Here is a 9,625-nt window from a genome sequence, read left to right as displayed (position 1 = left end):
TGTGATTGGTCAACAAACCGTCTAAATAATTCTACACACCAATGGGCGACAAGACTCGTGAACGTCATCACTAGATGCCGGAAAAAACGTCACGTGTTAACCAACCTGCTGAATTTACATCCATCTAGTTGCTTTTAGATAAATAATGTTTTAAGAAAAGCGTGAGGAAATGTATTGTAACGGACTCGTTATAATGTTGATGTTTGATGCGTTTTGTTGTTCAGAGTTTGTTTGCATTTTACAGAACGTGCCACTGTTTTGATGGACGGTTCTTGTGACCGGTGGCTGTGGGGTGGGTGGGAGGGAGAGTGTTCAAGGTTCAAGGTTCTTTATTTAGTCATGCGAACATAGCTACAGTTTAGTTATGCCGATGAAATTCTTAGGTCACAGGCTTCTCTAACAGTGCAACTCAAAACACAGAAAAATATAGTGCAAGTAAATAGTAAATACAAAAAGAAAAATAGTTTAAAAAAGTGAAATAGTGCAATAAGAGTCTACATGCAAGTTATTGGAATATGATATATTTGGTAAATAGATAAATAATTTCTAAGTAGTTAAATTATTAGTAGCAGCCAGATGAATATTTTGGATGTTGTTTCAACAGTTCAGATGTTTAACAGATTTTGCTTCAGCTGTTCAGGTGTTTAACAGTCTTATGGCCTGTGGAATGAAACTGTCTCTGAGTCTGGTGGTTTTAGTCCGGATGCTGCGGTAGCGTCTGCCAGACGGCAACAGACAGAACAGTTTGTGGCAGGGGGTGATGGGGGGTCTTTTATGATCCGGAGGGATTTCTTCCTGAGCCGCTGGCAGTAAAGATCCTCCATGGATGGCAGCTCCGTCCTGATGATGTTCTGTGCAGTTTTCACCACCCTCTGTAAAGCCTTACGATTGAGGGCGGTGCAGCTGCCGTACCAGGCCGTGATGCAGCCAGTCAGGATACTCTCTATGGTGCACCTGTAGAAGGTCAGGATACTCTCTATGGTGCACCTGTAGAAGGTCAGGATACTCTCTATGGTGCACCTGTAGAAGGTCAGGATCCTTTCTATGGTGCACCTGTAGAAGGTCAGGATACTCTCTATGGTGCACCTGTAGAAGGTCAGGATACTCTCTATGGTGCACCTGTAGAAGTTGCAGAGTATCCTGGAGTCCATGATGAACCTCCTCAGCCTGCGGAGGAAGAAGAGCCGCTGTCGAGCTTTCTTGGTGATGGTGGTAGTGTGAAGAGTCCATGTCAGGCCCTCAGTGATGTGGACACCGAGGAACCTGAAGCTGCTGACTCTCTCCACAGTAGTCCCATTGATGGCGATGGGGGAGTGTCCCTCTCCAGTCTGCTCACAACTTTGCCAGGCGCCAGCTGCAGAGGATAGGGGCGAGGCAGAAGAGGAACTACGACGTGTCACGTGCATTCTAGAGGACGGCATTTCAGTGCAAGCGAATTGGTCTCGGTGTATAACCCACAGAGAAAGAAGGGCAGATGCCCAAAGCTGCACAGCAACTGGGAAGGGCCCTGCAGGGTTCTGGAGAGACTGAGTGAGGTCGTCTACAGGGTCCAGCTGCAGCGGAGAGGGAGAATAGTTGCTCTTCACCGGGACGGGTTGGCCCCCTATCGGGGTACAGCGACACCACCAGGATCAGTTGGTGAGACGCAGGGGGCTAGGGACACTGTTCTTTCTTCTTCCCAACCCCCCTCTCATGACCCGGGGACCTGGCCTGGTTCCCCACAATCTGGACCATGTTTCCCTTGCCCTACTCTGGGTCCCACTGTGAGCCTGTTTCCCACTGCCACAGACCAGGCACGGCCGCAGAGAAACCGCAGATCTCCTAACCACCTGAGAGACTTTGTTTATTCCCTCTGGGACGAGGGACTTTGTGGAGGGGAAAAGTGTAACGGACTGGTTATAATGTTGATGTTCTGATGCGTTTTGTTGTTCATAGTTTGTTTGCATTTTACAGAGTGTCAGTGAACGTGCCACTGTTTTGATGGACGGTTATTGTGACCGGTGGCTGTGGGGTGGGTGGGAGAGTGTTGTCTGGTTGGTTGGGTGTGGAGGAGGGAGGTTCCTAGGGAGAGACGGGGAATGGCCTAAGACGGAGTATGTGAAGGAGAGTGAGGACTTAACAGAGTTAGTGGATTGTTTTGGCGTGGTTATGGCCAACAGTAGTGATGGCGAGATGAAGCCTTATGAAGCTTTGAAGCTTTCCAGCCAATTGGTTCGCAAAAGGGTTCATCTCATGAGGCTTCATCATGGGCTTCATTCAGTGGCGACGCCAGAGTATTTTTGTTGGGTAATCTATGGTAGGGCTAACCCATACAGTGGTGGGGCTCAAGTCATTATTTGCAATGTAATTACATACACGCTATATCGCCCCCCTTGACAGTGAAACGCCACGCGTGAGATTTAGATTATTTCCCTGTCTCAATCAAAATGGAACTGTATGAAATAAAACGGCACATTTGTCTTGTGGTATATAAAAAGGGATCACTGTGAACGTGACGTATGATAGTACACGTTGAAGATCCAATGGGGATACTGAATGGCGGTTCCGATTGATCTCAATCAGTAAGGCATGACGCAGACCCAACGTTTCGTTGCTCTGATTGGCTGTAGGTCTATTCAAATTGCATTCGGAGCTGCTGATATTATAACGCCAGAGAATTTTCACACCTTTAGTGTATAAAACTCCCCCACTACTTAGACTATTCCTTGCACCCCTCTTCTAGCATAACCCTGAATGGTCTCAACCATATTGCATCAGTAACGTGCACTTGTTGTTACAGCAGGATCAGTTTGTGTGTTGTGGACACGACCCGTATATTTTCGCAATCCATGTCAACATTTTGCTTATTATTTAATTGAATTTGCTTACTTTAACATCATTTTTCATGGTGGAGCTAAGGTGGGGCTAAGCCATTTCTTGGTATGGCTGTAGCCTACCCCAGCTATACCCTGGCGCCGCCACTGGCTTCATTTGAACTAGTGATGGAAATGATGGCTCTTTGAAGGGAGCCGGATCTTATCGCTCCGTTCCTTTCAAAGAGCCGTTCAAAAGAGCTGTTTTTTTCACTGACACTGACATTCATGTCAGTGAATGTACTATCCTACTTTGAATTTAGCCTCTGTACAGTATGTGTTAAGTAAATAAAGTTGCCTTGCCTTGAATGAAATTCACGCAACTCTTAATATTAGATACTGTGTTTTTAAGTGGCGATGGAGATTATTTGTTGACCCTGCTTTAAAGGATATGTTGCCTTTACAAATGGTGCGCTTTATCACTGCATGGGTTTGGTTGAAGTGCATCCAAATGCTGCTGCGTTTTCGTGTTTGGCTCATTTTCCATCTGAAAAACACGTCGTCTACCTGTCCTGTACCACTTGTTATGACTTCTCTCTCTCGCGTATTCCATTAAGACCCACCCCATCTCACTCCTCTTGCTGAAACCTACCAATCAGTGTAGGGGCGGGTCTTCACAGAATACGTTTAGGGAACAAAATCAAACTTTTTAAAAGGCGAGTGGATTTTGGCAGGCAGTGAGTGCGGACCAACGATTGAACGATAAAAAGAACCAAGGCTGGATTAGTACCTCCAGGGGCCCCTGGGCACTGAGCGCTCATGGGCCCCCCCAACCCACGTACCAACAAGTAACACCACGCCTACCCAATCCTACCAACATGACCAATATTCCGAATTTTCAGTCAATCTGGCATGTCAAATCGCACACCTATTTGTCAAAAGCAGGAACGCAGCCACATAGTTCAACCAAAGTAGGTCTAGCCTTTTGCCCTTTTAGTCAAAAATCACAAGACAAAGATACAATGGATAAGATCTCAAGACAGTGTATGGCTCTGGAATACCTAGGTAATATCGCTCAAAACCTCAGAGCAGCACCCCACTTAATGCCAAAATATGACTGGCTGGCTGTGCAAGTACACAAGGAGCAGGGGCGGCGGGTACTGTAGGCTAGGGAAGGCTAAGCCTTCCCAAATATTTGTATCACTGCATCCTGGTAAAATAAAAATATAATGTATAATATTTGTGTCTTTGACATTAGCGCTGCCAGGACATTTTCAGTGGGGTGGCCAGGATGTTACCAGTGATCATTTTGGGGTGGCATTGAAATCACTATGATATGAACATAAAAATACATCTCACTATAAAATAAGGGGTTATTTAAGGCACCTGCTATGCAGCGACCTGTGCCCTGAAGCCAGTTCAACAGACCCTGGATATGTTTGAGTTATCTTAACTAACCCAAACAAACGAGATCTCGCTAAGCGGTCCTACGACGCTGGTTATCAACTCGGTAAATCAAGTCAGGGTTTCTTTCTCCAGCTGAGAGCGCATTCACGTGAAAGGGGCGGGGTTAGCAACATTTGACCAATCACAAACAGGGACAAGTGTACTGACAGCGCAGCGTCATACTTCATTAATGAAAAGTAAACTAATATTAGACAAATATGAACTTTAAAAGATCCTTTTTTTGATCCTTAAAAGAACTATTTAAATTGTGAATTTTACAGCCATGTTGACATTATACATTATACACACTCCCCCCTTTTTACACATGAACTCATGTGTAACAAAACCCTGTAATGTGGAGGGGGAAAAAAACTGTCAGGTAAATATTGGTTAGGGACATAGCGAACATTATTTACAATTGTATATCCATTATCATTATTTCCACAGTAAACACTTTAGTGAAAATAAGTGTTTCTCTCCGTCCTTCAGATTTAAAAGAAACAGAATCTTCAGATTTTAGTTTGAGTTTTGTATTTGCAAACCGCCAACTCCTGTGGGAGTAAAATATCATCAAGTAGATTAGAAACGGGTCACATGTGCGGTTTCCCCTTTTTGTGGAATTTTTAGGAAACCTCTCGTTTCCCTTGGAGCTCCAAAATAATATCTTAGTCCAAAAACATGCTTGGTTAGTTATTGTTTTAGAATCATGCAGTTACACTGATCACATGCCGGCATTCATTCACACTCACACTGTCTGGTTGTCACGTCAGGTTTGGTCAGGTACACCCCAGGGTCAGTCATTGACAGTGCTTTTGTCACACTGTCAGTCAGGGTCAAAGGTAATTTGATCTCAGTCTTTTGGCCATGTTGTGCTCTGCAGAGTCTTTTCAGAGGTAATTCAGCAGCGGGTATCCTTTATCTACAAAAATATGTCATATGTGGAGCGCCATTCCTTATTCATTCACGATTTCAACTATGATTTTCAAGATGGTTCTAACTTTTCATTGGGACTTCTGCCTCCCACCTTTCCTGAAACTTGGTACAAAACTCACTTCCTTATAGTACTACTACTGCAATTCATTTACACCTAATTAGTATTAAAATGTCAAATAGATCTATTTCAGAAACTTGTGTACATCACTATTATCTTGTGTCAAAACATTACTAGGATCTGTGTAGCTCTGCTATGCATTTCATAGCTCATCTTCAATTCTGGTCCACCTAAAAAACAATGTTAAACTCTTTAGCAGTGTGTGGAACGTTGGGTGTCCGAACATGCAACAATTACTCCCTCCTTTATCAAGGATTTAAAAACAGAAGTCATTTCATATTTCCATCTTAAAGCCCTCCTATGGTAATAACTATGCTACAATGGTGAAATCAATACTTTAGATTGGAATACTATATTTGGCTTGGCACTAGCTCCCCCTTTAAATACCATACAAATACAGATTTGTCTTATAGAGTGGTTCCTAAAACTATCCCTTTAATGGTGATCAATATTGTAACAAATTAGATCACTACTTTATTCACACATGATTAAAAATCTCTTAAAGAATAATTTGTTAACATGATGAAAAGATTGAAGAATATGGTTCTACTCTGTCATGTCTCCCCCTTTATCCCTCAGTGTGTTTTAGGATGATTTTTTCATTTTACTTTAATAGTTTCCTCTTTACTGTTATTTTAATTTACCAATTGATTAATTCGTGGTTAATAAATCTTTTTGTCTTTACGTATTTATCAAGTCAATTCAAGTTCTTTAAATGTGGTCCATTTTATGTGCGTTTTGTGAATAAGTGTGTTTATGTGTAAACTCACTCATTCCCGTTCTCCTTTTCTCCTCCCCTGGTTTTCTCAAGCCGTGACCCCGGCCTCCTCACTTCTGATCGACCATGCCAACTCCTCTGATTCTGTCTTCTCCTCAGTCCATTAGCTCTTGAATCCATCCGCTGTAACTCTTTAGGCCGCCTTTGGCCCAGTTACATCTGCAGCCCACATCATGCCACTGTTCTTGCACTGCTTTGCATTTCAACTCCTCCTTTACAGTCTCTTCGCTGTTTTGATGGAGGGCGGATTCTGCTCTCATGTCCCACACTCTGCTCTTGTGCCAAATCTCGTGGCTCAGCTTGGAACTTCATGTCCTGTCTGAGGGACTGATGAGAGTATCTCAGCATGCTGTTTGGTTCTGGATGCCTCAGGTGGAGATGGTTCTGGATGCAGTTCTGGCTGTAGTCTTGTTGTTGTTGGTTCAGCTCTGGTTCTCTGTCTGTCAGATGGAGAAGGAGGAGTCTCCTGTTGGGTTAGGTCTTTTGTCTGCTTGGAGGGTCGGGATCGTAGCCTTTCTGACTCAGAGGGGGAGTCCAGGTCTCGGGACGCATTACCTATAGGAAGTCTAGCACACTGAGGTTAAATAAATCCAACCCTTTCCACTCTGTCTTTTTCTAATCATACTATCTGTCTTAGTTGTTAACCAGTTAAGCCCGAAGGTCCCCCCAGTGGACCCCTCCCACAGTTTTTTTTTCTCACATGTCTCAGGGCTTCTTAACATTTATGAAACTATTAATGTTTCATACCCTTTTAAAGGTAAGAAACTCTGCTAACTGACAATAAGAACAATTGTTAGCTAAAAAAAACACAAGAGTAATACCAAGCCTTGAATTAGCATTGAGCGAAAAAATGCTAACTAATGCTAACGCTTTTTTACACACAACACACGGTAGAAATGCCCTTATTACTATCTTAACTGCACAAACAAGATATACGATTTAAAGCTGAGACTCCACAGATTCCACACATGTAATGTCATCACTGTACGACCTCGAATTCCTGGAGCTATCAGCCAGAAAAGAGAAAGTAAACAACATCCGGTTCCAAAAATATTACAATAATTACGTCTTACCTTTTTTGATTTGTGATCAAAAGTTGTGTTCAACGGAATAAAAACGCATCTCAAGGTTAATCCAATGTCTTTGTGTCACGTAGAATTTTTTACTGATAATCAATCATCATATTTATGGAAATATACTCGGTATAAAGTTTTGCCGTCCAGGCTTGCACTTTCAGATATGCTTCGTTTGCTTCTCTATTACGTCCGCTATGGTAATGTTTACTAGATTTGGGAACTGCCCATCGATTCTATTGGTTCTGATGGTTAAGAAAAAGGTGTAAATCACACGAATCGACCAATGGGTTCCAGTGATATGGTCCTGCGTAAAGTATGAAGAATGCCAGCCAGCGTAACAATATTACGCAGCCGACTTCATTTATTGTTTACAACGTAACGAAGCAGGAAATGCAGCAGGACCCAGAGCGCACGGAGCACAGAGCGGACAGCAGATAACGGAATTGCAGTTTTATTGCTTATAGATTATCAGAACATTTCAAAGGGGACACAGCCCCATTGGATATTAATCTATGGATTAACTACATCATCGTTTTAATGCCATTGAAGACCAGTTTAGACCAGACAACGAGGAAGGTAAGTCATTGTTAGCCTAGCGCATGTTAGTACCACTTGTTTTGATGTACGTTTTTGTTGATAACGTCGCGAGTTTGCATCTTTCAGTGTTGAGGTGGGAACCGTTAGATTCGGTGTCTCCTTGCAATCATAAACGATGTGTTGGATGTGCAGCTAGGATCAGTAATAAGGGAGCGAGGAGTGATTTTCGGTGCACTAATAGGTTAGCATCTTTCGCTCGGGGCTAATTCAGAGGATAACAGATGTTTTATTTTTTTTATGTTTTATGTTTTTTTTTTTTTTTCTCAACAGTTGTATTTGGATGGAATGAATACCTATAGTGATAATTCAAAGTAATAAAATGATTTTTACAGTGAAAAAGTTCAAATGGAACCGATGGTTCCCAAATTACCCAGAGGTGAGTCCGCTTGGACTTTATTTTTCTAAATCTCTCTAAAAAGGTCAAATTTCACTTGTTTTGCATCAATCTTGATACAGGGTACTTATTATATGTCTACTACTTAGTCTACTAACCCATCATGCGAGGGTGGTTTTCACTATAAGTAAAGGTTTTTTTTTTAGGTGGACATTATAATTTACATGTTTTTACTATGTTCCATCTGAATTTACTTTAAAATAAAAACATCTATATTGATTCTGACACTTCTACATCCAACTCACAGATGTAACCTTGCTTTGAGAAAAATAATTATTAATTTACCCCTTTTAGAAGTGAAGATATATCATTTGTTGTGTTAGTGGCATTTTCGAGCCTGAAACCTGAAAAACAGGCTCAGGGCTTAACTGGTTAAATGCCATCTAAACAACACAATTAATGTCTACTAATGATATTACAAAAACTCCCTCTAAAAATTGTTTCATCCATTGTTACATATTTACCCAACATAACTCTTTCAGGAAACCATTTTCTCCTATAAATTGAAATACTTACATTTTTCCAGCATCACATATTCCACACACTACGAAAGAACATCTCCATATTTTCTCCAATATTCTAAATCCCACTGTTACTTAGAACAATAGTAAACCTGCAGAGCACACTAATCAGATCACAGTAATTAAATTTGACTCAAGTGTAGGCCTATGTCTACTTTCCATTATACTTATTACTTTTGCTGAACATTTATTTATATTGTCTAAATTCCTTGTCTATGATGAGCAAACAGTTTGAGTGTAAATGTGTTTTTCTCAATGTATTTACACTCTACGGATTCTTGAGTGCTGTCGTTCCTAAAAATGTTCAATTCCTTATTGTTTTGTACCAGTTTTTCAAAATCAGTTCTAACTGCCGTGCCGTTTCACAAAAGGTGGCAGTACGGCTACACAATGTGTAAGTGGGTGCCAACATGTTCCTTTTTAAATTTGATCTGGAGTGCATCTGCAGTGCGTTATACAACTTCCCATGGTCCACTCCATACAGGTTGCAACAAGTTCATCTTGTGGATTTTTACATTTACCTAATCACCTGATCCAACAGAAATATTCGTCATGGCCCTGGCATATGCTTCCGCCTCAATTTTTCTAATATCTAACACTGGTTCTCCTCTGTATTGTGAGGTGCTACCTTGTGGTGGATATTGCTGAGTGGGGCAATCTCTGGCCAAATGTCTACAATCACCACATATGAAGCAGCCATCATCCCTTCTTCGTCTTGATCGTTGCTTTCCTCTCCATTGTCCCTTTTGTTGATGCTGTATGGGAGTGTATACCTGTGCTTGCGGCTGTACTTGGGTAGGAAGATACACAGGTATTTGCTGTTGAAGATACTGCGGTGCTTGTGGCTGTACTTGCGTAGGAAGATACACAGGTGTCTGCTGAACCTGGTTTTGTGGACATACACTTCCTCCTCCGCTTTGTTGAACTGTTGGAGGTGTCCGCCCTGCCTTCTCTGCTAGTATGGCCATCT

This window comes from Gymnodraco acuticeps, unplaced genomic scaffold (genome assembly GCF_902827175.1).
Source record: "Gymnodraco acuticeps unplaced genomic scaffold, fGymAcu1.1, whole genome shotgun sequence".
Classification (NCBI taxonomy): Eukaryota; Metazoa; Chordata; class Actinopteri; order Perciformes; family Bathydraconidae; genus Gymnodraco; species Gymnodraco acuticeps.
Note: the sequence above shows the minus strand (reverse complement) of the source record.